The 13,143-nt window shown below is 32.3% G+C and overlaps 12 non-coding genes across 12 annotated transcripts; all 12 read left to right on the forward strand.

Moving 5' to 3' along the window:
* The first annotated feature begins 1,266 nt into the window (after positions 1-1,266).
* On the forward strand, positions 1,267-1,339 carry Trnak-cuu (transfer RNA lysine (anticodon CUU)). Its single transcript has one exon. It is a non-coding gene; the product is annotated as a tRNA-Lys (tRNA).
* A 1,586-nt stretch (positions 1,340-2,925) lies between these two features.
* Trnak-cuu (transfer RNA lysine (anticodon CUU)) lies at positions 2,926-2,998 on the forward strand. The gene has a single exon. It is a non-coding gene; the product is annotated as a tRNA-Lys (tRNA).
* Positions 2,999-3,916: 918 nt separating this feature from the next.
* On the forward strand, positions 3,917-3,989 carry Trnak-cuu (transfer RNA lysine (anticodon CUU)). Its single transcript has one exon. It is a non-coding gene; the product is annotated as a tRNA-Lys (tRNA).
* Positions 3,990-5,240: 1,251 nt separating this feature from the next.
* Trnak-cuu (transfer RNA lysine (anticodon CUU)) lies at positions 5,241-5,313 on the forward strand. The gene has a single exon. It is a non-coding gene; the product is annotated as a tRNA-Lys (tRNA).
* Positions 5,314-5,901: 588 nt separating this feature from the next.
* Trnak-cuu (transfer RNA lysine (anticodon CUU)) lies at positions 5,902-5,974 on the forward strand. Its single transcript has one exon. It is a non-coding gene; the product is annotated as a tRNA-Lys (tRNA).
* A 918-nt stretch (positions 5,975-6,892) lies between these two features.
* On the forward strand, positions 6,893-6,965 carry Trnak-cuu (transfer RNA lysine (anticodon CUU)). Its single transcript has one exon. It is a non-coding gene; the product is annotated as a tRNA-Lys (tRNA).
* Positions 6,966-7,553: 588 nt separating this feature from the next.
* Positions 7,554-7,626, forward strand: Trnak-cuu (transfer RNA lysine (anticodon CUU)). The gene has a single exon. It is a non-coding gene; the product is annotated as a tRNA-Lys (tRNA).
* Positions 7,627-8,544: 918 nt separating this feature from the next.
* Trnak-cuu (transfer RNA lysine (anticodon CUU)) lies at positions 8,545-8,617 on the forward strand. The gene has a single exon. It is a non-coding gene; the product is annotated as a tRNA-Lys (tRNA).
* Positions 8,618-10,536: 1,919 nt separating this feature from the next.
* On the forward strand, positions 10,537-10,609 carry Trnak-cuu (transfer RNA lysine (anticodon CUU)). Its single transcript has one exon. It is a non-coding gene; the product is annotated as a tRNA-Lys (tRNA).
* Positions 10,610-10,863: 254 nt separating this feature from the next.
* Positions 10,864-10,936, forward strand: Trnak-cuu (transfer RNA lysine (anticodon CUU)). Its single transcript has one exon. It is a non-coding gene; the product is annotated as a tRNA-Lys (tRNA).
* A 261-nt stretch (positions 10,937-11,197) lies between these two features.
* Positions 11,198-11,270, forward strand: Trnak-cuu (transfer RNA lysine (anticodon CUU)). Its single transcript has one exon. It is a non-coding gene; the product is annotated as a tRNA-Lys (tRNA).
* A 588-nt stretch (positions 11,271-11,858) lies between these two features.
* On the forward strand, positions 11,859-11,931 carry Trnak-cuu (transfer RNA lysine (anticodon CUU)). The gene has a single exon. It is a non-coding gene; the product is annotated as a tRNA-Lys (tRNA).
* Positions 11,932-13,143: the final 1,212 nt, after the last annotated feature.

Consider the following 13,143-nt stretch of genomic DNA (forward strand, 5'->3'; position numbering starts at 1 on the left):
TTGTGTTTTTCTCCAAATTATTCAAAATTGTTGTTGAACAATGAACATGACAGCAATGGATGACTCAAATGAATATCAATATGTATCTCAAATAAAATTTGATTATTATTTCAAAAATTAATCAATCCTATAAGTAAAGGTAAATTTATGTTTCAACATGTTGAATTTGTTTTAATAATTTTCTTTAGAAGAAGATTCGTGAATATAATTGTTCAATAGTTTTAAAAGTATGACCGTTACTTATGTCCTTTTTAGATCTATCGCCCGGCTAGCTCAGTCGGTAGAGCGTTGGACTCTTAATCCAACGGTCGTGGGTTCGAGCCCCACGTTGAGCGTTGTGTTTTTCTCCAAATTATTCAAAATTGTTGTTGAACAATGAACATGACAGCAATGGATGACTCAAATGAATATCAATATGTATCTCAAATAAAATTTGATTATTATTTCAAAAATTAATCAATCCTATAAGTAAAGGTAAATTTATGTTTCAACATGTTGAATTTGTTTTAATAATTTTCTTTAGAAGAAGATTCGTCAATATAATTGTTCAATACTTTTAAATGTATGACCGTTACTTACGACTTGTATAGATTGTAGCGCCAGGCTAGCTCAGTCGGTAGAGCGTTGGACTCTTAATCCTACGGTCGTGGGTTCGAGCCCCACGTTGGGCGTTGTGTTTTTCTCCAAATTATTCAAAATTGATGTTGAACAATGAACATGACAGCAATGAATGACTCAAATGAATATTAATATGTATTTCAGATAAAACTTGAAAACAACTTTAAATTAATAAATCCTTTAGTTAAAGGTAATTTTATATTTCAACATGTTGAATTTGTTATAATAATTTTATTTAGAAGAAGATTCGTCAATATAATTGTTCAATAGTTTTAAAAGTATGACCGTTACTTTTGTCCTTCATAGATTGTAGCGCCCGGCTAGCTCAGTCGGTAGAGCGTTGGAATCTTAATTCAACAGTCGTGGGTTCGAGCCCCACGTTGGGCGTTGTGTTTTTCTGCAAATTATTCAAAATTGTTGTTGAACAATGAACATGACAGCAATGGATGACTCACCTGAATATTAATATGTATTTCAAATAAAACTTGAAAACAACTTTAAATTAATAAATCCAATAGGTAAAGGTTAAATTATGTTTTGACATGTTGAATTTGTTTTAATAATTTTCTTTAGAAGAAGATTCTGCAATATAATTGTTCAATACTTTTAAATGTATGACCGTTACTTACGACTTGTATAGATTGTAGCGCCCGGCTAGCTCAGTCGGTAGAGCGTTGGACTCTTAATCCAACGGTCGTGGGTTCGAACCCCACGTTGGGCGTTGTGTTTTTCTGCAAATTATTCAAAATTGTTGTTGAACAATGAACATGACAGCAATGGATGACTCAAATGAATATTAATATGTATTTCAGATAAAACTTGAAAACAACTTTAAATTAATAAATCCAAAACGTAAAGGTTAAATTATGTTTTGACATGTTTAATTTGTTTTAATAATTTTCTTTAGAAGAAGATTCGTCAATATAATTGTTCAATAGTTTTAAAAGTATGACCGTTACTTTTGTCCTTGATAGATTGTAGCGCCCGGCTAGCTCAGTCGGTAGAGCGTTGGACTCTTAATTCAACAGTCGTGGGTTCGAGCCCCACGTTGGGCGTTGTGTTTTTCTGCAAATTATTCAAAATTGTTGTTGAACAATGAACATGACAGCAATGGATGACTCACCTGAATATTAATATGTATTTCAAATAAAACTTGAAAACAACTTTAAATTAATAAATCCAATAGGTAAAGGTTAAATTATGTTTCAACATGTTGAATTTGTTTTAATAATTTTATTTAGAAGAAGATTCTGCAATATAATTGTTCAATAGTTTTAAAAGTATGACCGTTACTTACAACTTGTATAGACTGTAGCGCCCGGCTAGCTCAGTCGGTAGAGCGTTGGACTCTTAATCCAACGGTCGTGGATTCGAGCCCCACGTTGGGCGTTGTGTTTTTCCCCACGTTATTTAAAATTGTTGTTGAACAGGACAGCAATAGATGATTCACATGAATATCAATATGTATTTCAAATAAAAGCTGAATTGAATTTTAAAATTAATAAATCGTATAAGTAAAGGTAAATTTATGTTTCAAAATGTTGAAATTGTTTTAATAATTTTCTTTAGAAGAAGATTCTGCAAAATAATTGTTCAATACTTTTAAATGTATGACGGTTACTTACGACTTGTATAGACTGTAGCGCCCGGCTTGCTCAGTCGGTAGAGCGTTGGACTCTTAAACCAACGGTCGTGGGTTCGAGCCCTACATTGGGCGTTGTGTTTTTCCCCACGTTATTTAAAATTGTTGTTGAACATGTCAGCAATAGATGATTCACATGAATATCAATATGTATTTCAAATAAAAGATGAATTGACTTTTAAAATTAATAAATCCTATAGTTAAAGGTAATTTTATATTTCAACATGTTGAATTTGTTTTAATTATTTTCTTTAGAAGAAGATTCTGCAATATAATTGTTCAATACTTTTAAAAGTATGACCGTTACTTACGACTTGTATAGACTGTAGCGCCCGGCTAGGTCAGTCGTTAGAGCGTTGGACTCTTAATCCAACGGTCATGGGTTCGAGCCCCACGTTGGGCGTTGTGTTTTTCTCCAAATTGTTCAAAATTGTTGTTGAACAATGAACATGACAGCAATGGATGACTCAAATGAATATCAATATGTATCTCAAATAAAATTTGATTATTATTTAAAAATTAATAAATCCTATAAGTAAAGGTAAATTTATGTTTCAACATGTTGAATTTGTTTTAATAATTTTCTTTAGAAGAAGATTCTGCAATATAATTGTTCAATACTTTTAAAAGTATGACCGTTACTTACGACTTGTATAGATTGTAGCGCCCGGCTAGCTCAGTCGGTAGAGCGTTGGACTCTTAATCCAACGGTCGTGGGTTCGAGCCCCACGTTGGGCGTTGTGTTTTTCCCCACGTTATTTAAAATTGTTGTTGAACAGGACAGCAATAGATGATTCACATGAATATCAATATGTATTTCAAATAAAAGCTGAATTGAATTTTAAAATTAATAAATCGTATAAGTAAAGGTAAATTTATGTTTCAACATGTTAAAATTGTTTTAATAATTTTCTTTAGAAGAAGATTCTGCAATATAATTGTTCAATACTTTTAAATGTATGACGGTTACTTACGACTTGTATAGACTGTAGCGCCCGGCTTGCTCAGTCGGTAGAGCGTTGGACTCTTAAACCAACGGTCGTGGGTTCGAGCCCCACATTGGGCTTTGTGTTTTTCCCCACGTTATTTAAAATTGTTGTTGAACATGTCAGCAATAGATGATTCACATGAATATCAATATGTATTTCAAATAAAAGCAGAATTGAATTTTAAAACTAATAAATCCTATAGGTAAAGATTAATTTATGTTTCAACATGTTAAAATTGTTTTAATATTTTTCTTTAGAAGAAGATTCTGCAATATAATTGTTCAATACTTTTAAATGTATGACGGTTACTTACGACTTGTATAGACTGTAGCGCCCGGCTAGGTCAGTCGTTAGAGCGTTGGACTCTTAATCCAACGGTCATGGGTTCGAGCCCCACGTTGGGCGTTGTGTTTTTCTCCAAATTGTTCAAAATTGTTGTTGAACAATGAACATGACAGCAATGGATGACACAAATGAATATCAATATGTATCTCAAATAAAATTTGATTATTATTTAAAAATTAATAAATCATATAAGTAAAGGTAAATTTATGTTTCAACATGTTGAATTTGTTTTAATAATTTTCTTTAGAAGAAGATTCTGCAATATAATGGTTCAATACTTTTAAATGTATGACCGTTACTTACGACTTGTATAGATTGTAGCGCCCGGCTAGCTCAGTCGGTAGAGCGTTGGACTCTTAATCCAACGGTCGTGGGTTCGAGCCCCACGTTGGGCGTTGTTTTTTTCCACACATTATTTAAAATTGTTGTTGAACAGGACAGCAAGAGATGATTCACATGAATATCAATATGTATTTTAAATAAAAGCTGAATTGAATTTTAAAATTAATAAATCCTATAGTTAAAGGTAATTTTATATTTCAACATGTTGAATTTGTTTTAATAATTTTCTTTAGAAGAAGATTCGTCAATATAATTGTTCAATAGTTTTAAAAGTATGACGGTTACTTATGTCCTTTATAGACCTTGAGCCCGGCTAACTCAGTCGGTAGAGCGTTGGACTCTTAATCCAACGGTCGTGGGTTCGAGCCCCACGTTGGGCGTTGTGTTTTTCTGCAAATTATTCAAAATGGTTGTTGAAAAATGAACATGACAGCAATGAATGACTCAAATGAATATTAATATGTATTTCAGATAAAACTTGAAAACAACTTTAAATTAATAAATCCAAAAGGTAAAGGTAAATTTATATTTCAACATGTTGAATTTGTTTTAATAATTTTCTTTAGAAGAAGATTCTGCAATATAATTGTTCAATACTTTTAAAAGTATGACCGTTACTTACGACTTGTATAGATTGTAGCGCCCGGCTAGCTCAGTCGGTAGAGCGTTGGACTCTTAATCCAACGGTCGTGGGTTCGAGCCCCACTTTGGGCTTTGTGTTTTTCCCCACGTTATTTAAAATTGTTGTTGAACAGGACAGCAATAGATGATTCACATGAATATCAATATGTATTTCAAATAAAAGCTGAATTGAATTTTAAAATTAATAAATCGTATAAGTAAAGGTAAATTTATGTTTCAACATGTTAAAATTGTTTTAATAATTTTCTTTAGAAGAAGATTCTGCAATATAATTGTTCAATACTTTTAAATGTATGACGGTTACTTACGACTTGTATAGACTGTAGCGCCCGGCTTGCTCAGTCGGTAGAGCGTTGGACTCTTAATGCAACGGTCATGTGTTCGAGCCCCACGTTGGGCGTTGTGTTTTTCTCCAAATTGTTCAAAATTGTTGTTGAACAATGAACATGACAGCAATGGATGACACAAATGAATATCAATATGTATCTCAAATAAAATTTGATTATTATTTAAAAATTAATAAATCATATAAGTAAAGGTAAATTTATGTTTCAACATGTTGAATTTGTTTTAATAATTTTCTTTAGAAGAAGATTCTGCAATATAATGGTTCAATACTTTTAAATGTATGACCGTTACTTACGACTTGTATAGATTGTAGCGCCCGGCTAGCTCAGTCGGTAGAGCGTTGGACTCTTAATCCAACGGTCGTGGGTTCGAGCCCCACGTTGGGCGTTGTTTTTTTCCCCACATTATTTAAAATTGTTGTTGAACAGGACAGCAAGAGATGATTCACATGAATATCAATATGTATTTTAAATAAAAGCTGAATTGAATTTTAAATTTAATAAATCCTATAGTTAAAGGTAATTTTATATTTCAACATGTTGAATTTGTTTTAATAATTTTCTTTAGAAGAAGATTCGTCAATATAATTGTTCAATAGTTTTAAAAGTATGACGGTTACTTATGTCCTTTATAGACCTTGAGCCCGGCTAACTCAGTCGGTAGAGCGTTGGACTCTTAATCCAACGGTCGTGGGTTCGAGCCCCACGTTGGGCGTTGTGTTTTTCTGCAAATTATTCAAAATGGTCGTTGAAAAATGAACATGACAGCAATGAATGACTCAAATGAATATTAATATGTATTTCAGATAAAACTTGAAAACAACTTTAAATTAATAAATCCAAAAGGTAAAGGTAAATTTATGTTTCAACATGTTGAATTTGTTTTAATAATTTTCTTTAGAAGAAGATTCTGCAATATAATTGTTCAATACTTTTAAAAGTATGACCGTTACTTACGACTTGTATAGATTGTAGCGCCCGGCTAGCTCAGTCGGTAGAGCGTTGGACTCTTAATCCAACGGTCGTGGGTTCGAGCCCCACTTTGGGCGTTGTGTTTTTCCCCACGTTATTTAAAATTGTTGTTGAACAGGACAGCAATAGATGATTCACATGAATATCAATATGTATTTCAAATAAAAGCTGAATTGAATTTTAAAATTAATAAATCGTATAAGTAAAGGTAAATTTATGTTTCAACATGTTAAAATTGTTTTAATAATTTTCTTTAGAAGAAGATTCTGCAATATAATTGTTCAATACTTTTAAATGTATGACGGTTACTTACGACTTGTATAGACTGTAGCGCCCGGCTTGCTCAGTCGGTAGAGCGTTGGACTCTTAAACCAACGGTCGTGGGTTCGAGCCCCACATTGGGCGTTGTGTTTTTCCCCACGTTATTTAAAATTGTTGTTGAACATGTCAGCAATAGATGATTCACATGAATATCAATATGTATTTCAAATAAAAGCAGAATTGAATTTTAAAACTAATAAATCCTATAGGTAAAGATTAATTTATGTTTCAACATGTTAAAATTGTTTTAATATTTTTCTTTAGAAGAAGATTCTGCAATATAATTGTTCAATACTTTTAAATGTATGACGGTTACTTACGACTTGTATAGACTGTAGCGCCCGGCTAGGTCAGTCGTTAGAGCGTTGGACTCTTAATGCAACGGTCATGGGTTCGAGCCCCACGTTGGGCGTTGTGTTTTTCTCCAAATTGTTCAAAATTGTTGTTGAACAATGAACATGACAGCAATGGATGACACAAATGAATATCAATATGTATCTCAAATAAAATTTGATTATTATTTAAAAATTAATAAATCATATAAGTAAAGGTAAATTTATGTTTCAACATGTTGAATTTGTTTTAATAATTTTCTTTAGAAGAAGATTCTGCAATATAATGGTTCAATACTTTTAAATGTATGACCGTTACTTACGACTTGTATAGATTGTAGCGCCCGGCTAGCTCAGTCGGTAGAGCGTTGGACTCTTAATCCAACGGTCGTGGGTTCGAGCCCCACGTTGGGCGTTGTTTTTTTCCCCACATTATTTAAAATTGTTGTTGAACAGGACAGCAAGAGATGATTCACATGAATATCAATATGTATTTTAAATAAAAGCTGAATTGAATTTTAAAATTAATAAATCCTATAGTTAAAGGTAATTTTATATTTCAACATGTTGAATTTGTTTTAATAATTTTCTTTAGAAGAAGATTCGTCAATATAATTGTTCAATAGTTTTAAAAGTATGACGGTTACTTATGTCCTTTATAGACCTTGAGCCCGGCTAACTCAGTCGGTAGAGCGTTGGACTCTTAATCCAACGGTCGTGGGTTCGAGCCCCACGTTGGGCGTTGTGTTTTTCTGCAAATTATTCAAAATGGTTGTTGAAAAATGAACATGACAGCAATGAATGACTCAAATGAATATTAATATGTATTTCAGATAAAACTTGAAAACAACTTTAAATTAATAAATCCAAAAGGTAAAGGTAAATTTATGTTTCAACATGTTGAATTTGTTTTAATAATTTTCTTTAGAAGAAGATTCTGCAATATAATTGTTCAATACTTTTAAAAGTATGACCGTTACTTACGACTTGTATAGATTGTAGCGCCCGGCTAGCTCAGTCGGTAGAGCGTTGGACTCTTAATCCAACGGTCGTGGGTTCGAGCCCCACTTTGGGCGTTGTGTTTTTCCCCACGTTATTTAAAATTGTTGTTGAACAGGACAGCAATAGATGATTCACATGAATATCAATATGTATTTCAAATAAAAGCTGAATTGAATTTTAAAATTAATAAATCGTATAAGTAAAGGTAAATTTATGTTTCAACATGTTAAAATTGTTTTAATAATTTTCTTTAGAAGAAGATTCTGCAATATAATTGTTCAATACTTTTAAATGTATGAAGGTTACTTACGACTTGTATAGACTGTAGCGCCCGGCTTGCTCAGTCGGTAGAGCGTTGGACTCTTAAACCAACGGTCGTGGGTTCGAGCCCCACATTGGGCGTTGTGTTTTTCCCCACGTTATTTAAAATTGTTGTTGAACATGTCAGCAATAGATGATTCACATGAATATCAATATGTATTTCAAATAAAAGCAGAATTGAATTTTAAAACTAATAAATCCTATAGGTAAAGATTAATTTATGTTTCAACATGTTAAAATTGTTTTAATATTTTTCTTTAGAAGAAGATTCTGCAATATAATTGTTCAATACTTTTAAATGTATGACGGTTACTTACGACTTGTATAGACTGTAGCGCCCGGCTAGGTCAGTCGTTAGAGCGTTGGACTCTTAATCCAACGGTCATGGGTTCGAGCCCCACGTTGGGCGTTGTGTTTTTCTCCAAATTGTTCAAAATTGTTGTTGAACAATGAACATGACAGCAATGGATGACACAAATGAATATCAATATGTATCTCAAATAAAATTTGATTATTATTTAAAAATTAATAAATCATATAAGTAAAGGTAAATTTATGTTTCAACATGTTGAATTTGTTTTAATAATTTTCTTTAGAAGAAGATTCTGCAATATAATGGTTCAATACTTTTAAATGTATGACCGTTACTTACGACTTGTATAGATTGTAGCGCCCGGCTAGCTCAGTCGGTAGAGCGTTGGACTCTTAATCCAACGGTCGTGGGTTCGAGCCCCACGTTGGGCGTTGTTTTTTTCCCCACATTATTTAAAATTGTTGTTGAACAGGACAGCAAGAGATGATTCACATGAATATCAATATGTATTTTAAATAAAAGCTGAATTGAATTTTAAAATTAATAAATCCTATAGTTAAAGGTAATTTTATATTTCAACATGTTGAATTTGTTTTAATAATTTTCTTTAGAAGAAGATTCGTCAATATAATTGTTCAATAGTTTTAAAAGTATGACGGTTACTTATGTCCTTTATAGACCTTGAGCCCGGCTAACTCAGTCGGTAGAGCGTTGGACTCTTAATCCAACGGTCGTGGGTTCGAGCCCCACGTTGGGCGTTGTGTTTTTCTGCAAATTATTCAAAATGGTTGTTGAAAAATGAACATGACAGCAATGAATGACTCAAATGAATATTAATATGTATTTCAGATAAAACTTGAAAACAACTTTAAATTAATAAATCCAAAAGGTAAAGGTAAATTTATGTTTCAACATGTTGAATTTGTTTTAATAATTTTCTTTAGAAGAAGATTCTGCAATATAATTGTTCAATACTTTTAAAAGTATGACCGTTACTTACGACTTGTATAGATTGTAGCGCCCGGCTAGCTCAGTCGGTAGAGCGTTGGACTCTTAATCCAACGGTCGTGGGTTCGAGCCCCACCTTGGGCGTTGTGTTTTTCCCCACGTTATTTAAAATTGTTGTTGAACAGGTCAGCAATAGATGATTCACATGAATATCAATATGTATTTCAAATAAAAGCTGAATTGAATTTTAAAATTAATAAATCCTATAGTTAAAGGTAATTTTATATTTCAACATGTTGAATTTGTTTTAATAATTTTCTTCAGAAGAAGATTCGTCAATATAATTGTTCAATAGTTTTAAAAGTATGACGGTTACTTATGTCCTTTATAGACCTTTCGCCCGGCTAGCTCAGTCGGTAGAGCGTTGGACTCTTAATCCAACGGTCGTGGGTTCGAGCCCCACGTTGAGCGTTGTGTTTTTCTCCAAATTATTCAAAATTGTTGTTGAACAATGAACATGACAGCAATGGATGACTCAAATGAATATCAATATGTATCTCAAATAAAATTTGATTATTATTTCAAAAATTAATCAATCCTATAAGTAAAGGTAAATTTATGTTTCAACATGTTGAATTTGTTTTAATAATTTTCTTTAGAAGAAGATTCGTGAATATAATTGTTCAATAGTTTTAAAAGTATGACCGTTACTTATGTCCTTTTTAGATCTATCGCCCGGCTAGCTCAGTCGGTAGAGCGTTGGACTCTTAATCCAACGGTCGTGGGTTCGAGCCCCACGTTGAGCGTTGTGTTTTTCTCCAAATTATTCAAAATTGTTGTTGAACAATGAACATGACAGCAATGGATGACTCAAATGAATATCAATATGTATCTCAAATAAAATTTGATTATTATTTCAAAAATTAATCAATCCTATAAGTAAAGGTAAATTTATGTTTCAACATGTTGAATTTGTTTTAATAATTTTCTTTAGAAGAAGATTCGTCAATATAATTGTTCAATACTTTTAAATGTATGACCGTTACTTACGACTTGTATAGATTGTAGCGCCAGGCTAGCTCAGTCGGTAGAGCGTTGGACTCTTAATCCTACGGTCGTGGGTTCGAGCCCCACGTTGGGCGTTGTGTTTTTCTCCAAATTATTCAAAATTGATGTTGAACAATGAACATGACAGCAATGAATGACTCAAATGAATATTAATATGTATTTCAGATAAAACTTGAAAACAACTTTAAATTAATAAATCCTTTAGTTAAAGGTAATTTTATATTTCAACATGTTGAATTTGTTATAATAATTTTATTTAGAAGAAGATTCGTCAATATAATTGTTCAATAGTTTTAAAAGTATGACCGTTACTTTTGTCCTTTATAGACCTAGCGCCCGGCTAGCTCAGTCGGTAGAGCGTTGGACTCTTAATCCAACGGTCGTGGGTTCGAGCCCCACGTTGGGCGATCTGTTTTTCCCCACGTTATTTAAAATTGTTGTTGAACAGGACAGCAATTGATGATTCACATGAATATCAATATGTATTTCAAATAAAAGCAGCATTGAATTTTAAAACTAATAAATCCTATAGGTAAAGAATAAATTATGTTTTGACATGTTGAATTTGTTTTAATAATTTTCTTTAGAAGAAGATTCGTCAATATAATTGTTCAATACTTTTAAAAGTATGACCGTTACTTATGTCATTTATAGACCTAGAGCCCGGCTTGCTCAGTCGGTAGAGCGTTGGACTCTTAATCCAACGGTCGTGGGTTCGAGCCCCACGTTGGGCGTTGTGTTTTTATGCAAATTATTCAAAATTGTTGTTGAACAATGAACATGACAGCAATGAATGACTCAAATGAATATTAATATGTATTTCAGATAAAACTTGAAAACAACTTTAAATTAATAAATCCTTTAGTTAAAGGTAATTTTATATTTCAACATGTTGAATTTGTTATAATAATTTTATTTAGAAGAAGATTCGTCAATATAATTGTTCAATACTTTTAAAAGTATGACCGTTACTTACGAGTTGTATAGATTGTAGCGCCCGGCTAGCTCAGTCGGTAGAGCGTTGGACTCTTAATCCAACGGTCGTGGGTTCGAGCCCCACGTTGGGCGATCTTTTTTTCCCCACATTATTTAAAATTGTTGTTGAACAGGACAGCAAGAGATGATTCACATGAATATCAATATGTATTTCAAATAAAAGCTGAATTGAATTTTAAAATTAATAAATCCTATAATTAAAGGTAATTTTATATTTCAACATGTTGAATTTGTTTTAATAATTTTCTTTAGAAGAAGATTCGTCAATATAATTGTTCTATAGTTTTAAAAGTATGACGGTTATTCATGTCCTTTATAGACCTTGCTCCCGGCTAGCTCAGTCGGTAGAGCGTTGGACTCTTAATCCAACGGTCGTGGGTTCGAGCCCCACGTTGGGCGTTGTGTTTTTCTGCAAATTATTCAAAATTGTTGTTGAACAATGAACATGACAGCAATGAATGACTCAAATGAATATTAATATGTATTTCAGATAAAACTTGAAAACAAATTTAAATTAATAAATCCAAAAGGTAAAGGTAAATTTATGTTTCAACATGTTGAATTTGTTTTAATAATTTTCTTTAGAAGAAGATTCTGCAATATAATTGTTCAATACTTTTAAAAGTATGACCGTTACTTACGACTTTTATAGATTGTAGCGCTCGGCTAGCTCAGTCGGTAGAGCGTTGGACTCTTAATCCAACGGTCGTGGGTTCGAGCCCCACGTTGGGCGTTGTGTTTTTCCCCACGTTATTTAAAATTGTTGTTGAACAGGACAGCAATAGATGATTCACATGAATATCAATATGTATTTCAAATAAAAGCTGAATTGAATTTTAAAATTAATAAATCGTATAGTTAAAGGTAATTTTATATTTCAACATGTTGAATTTGTTTTAATAATTTTCTTTAGAAAAAGATTCGTCAATATAATTGTTCAATAGTTTTAAAAGTATGACCGTTACTTACGACTTGTATAGATTGTAGCGCTCGGCTAGCTCAGTCTGTAGAGCGTTGGACTCTTAATCCAACGGTCGTGGGTTCGAGCCCCACGTTAGGCGTTGTGTTTTTCTCCAAATTATTCAAAATTGTTGTTGAACAATGAACATGACAGCAATGGATGACTCAAATGAATATCAATATGTATCTCAAATAAAAGCAGAATTGAATTTTAAAACTAATAAATCCTATAGTTAAAGATTAAATTATGTTTTGACATGTTGAATTTGTTTTAATAATTTTCTTTAGAAGAAGATTCTGCAATATAATTGTTCAATACTTTTAAAAGTATGACCGTTACTTACGACTTGTATAGATTGTAGCGCTCGGCTAGCTCAGTCTGTAGAGCGTTGGACTCTTAATCCAAAGGTCGTGTGTTCGAGCCCCACGTTGGGCGTTGTGTTTTTCACCAAATTATTCAAAATTGTTGTTGAACAATGAACATGACAGCAATGGATGACTCAAATGAATATCAATATGTATCTCAAATAAAATTTGATTATTATTTAAAAATTAATAAATCCTATAAGTAAAGGTAAATTTATGTTTCAACATGTTGAATTTGTTTTAATAATTTTCTTTAGAAGAAGATTCTGCAATATAATTGTTCAATACTTTTAAAAGTATGACCGTTACTTACGACTTGTATAGATTGTAGCGCCCGGCTAGCTCAGTCGGTAGAGCGTTGGACTCTTAATCCAACGGTCGTGGGTTCGAGCTCCACGTTGGGCGTTGTGTTTTTCCCCACGTTATTTAAAATTGTTGTTGAACAGGACAGCAATAGATGATTCACATGAATATCAATATGTATTTCAAATAAAAGCTGAATTGAATTTTAAAATTAATAAATCCTATAGTTAAAGGTAATTTTATATTTCAACATGTTGAATTTGTTTTAATAATTTTCTTTAGAAGAAGATTCGTCAATATAATTGTTCAATAGTTT

The sequence above is a fragment of the Ascidiella aspersa genome, chromosome 6 (genome assembly GCF_963924565.1).
Source record: "Ascidiella aspersa chromosome 6, kaAscAspe10.2, whole genome shotgun sequence".
NCBI lineage: Eukaryota > Metazoa > Chordata > Ascidiacea > Phlebobranchia > Ascidiidae > Ascidiella > Ascidiella aspersa.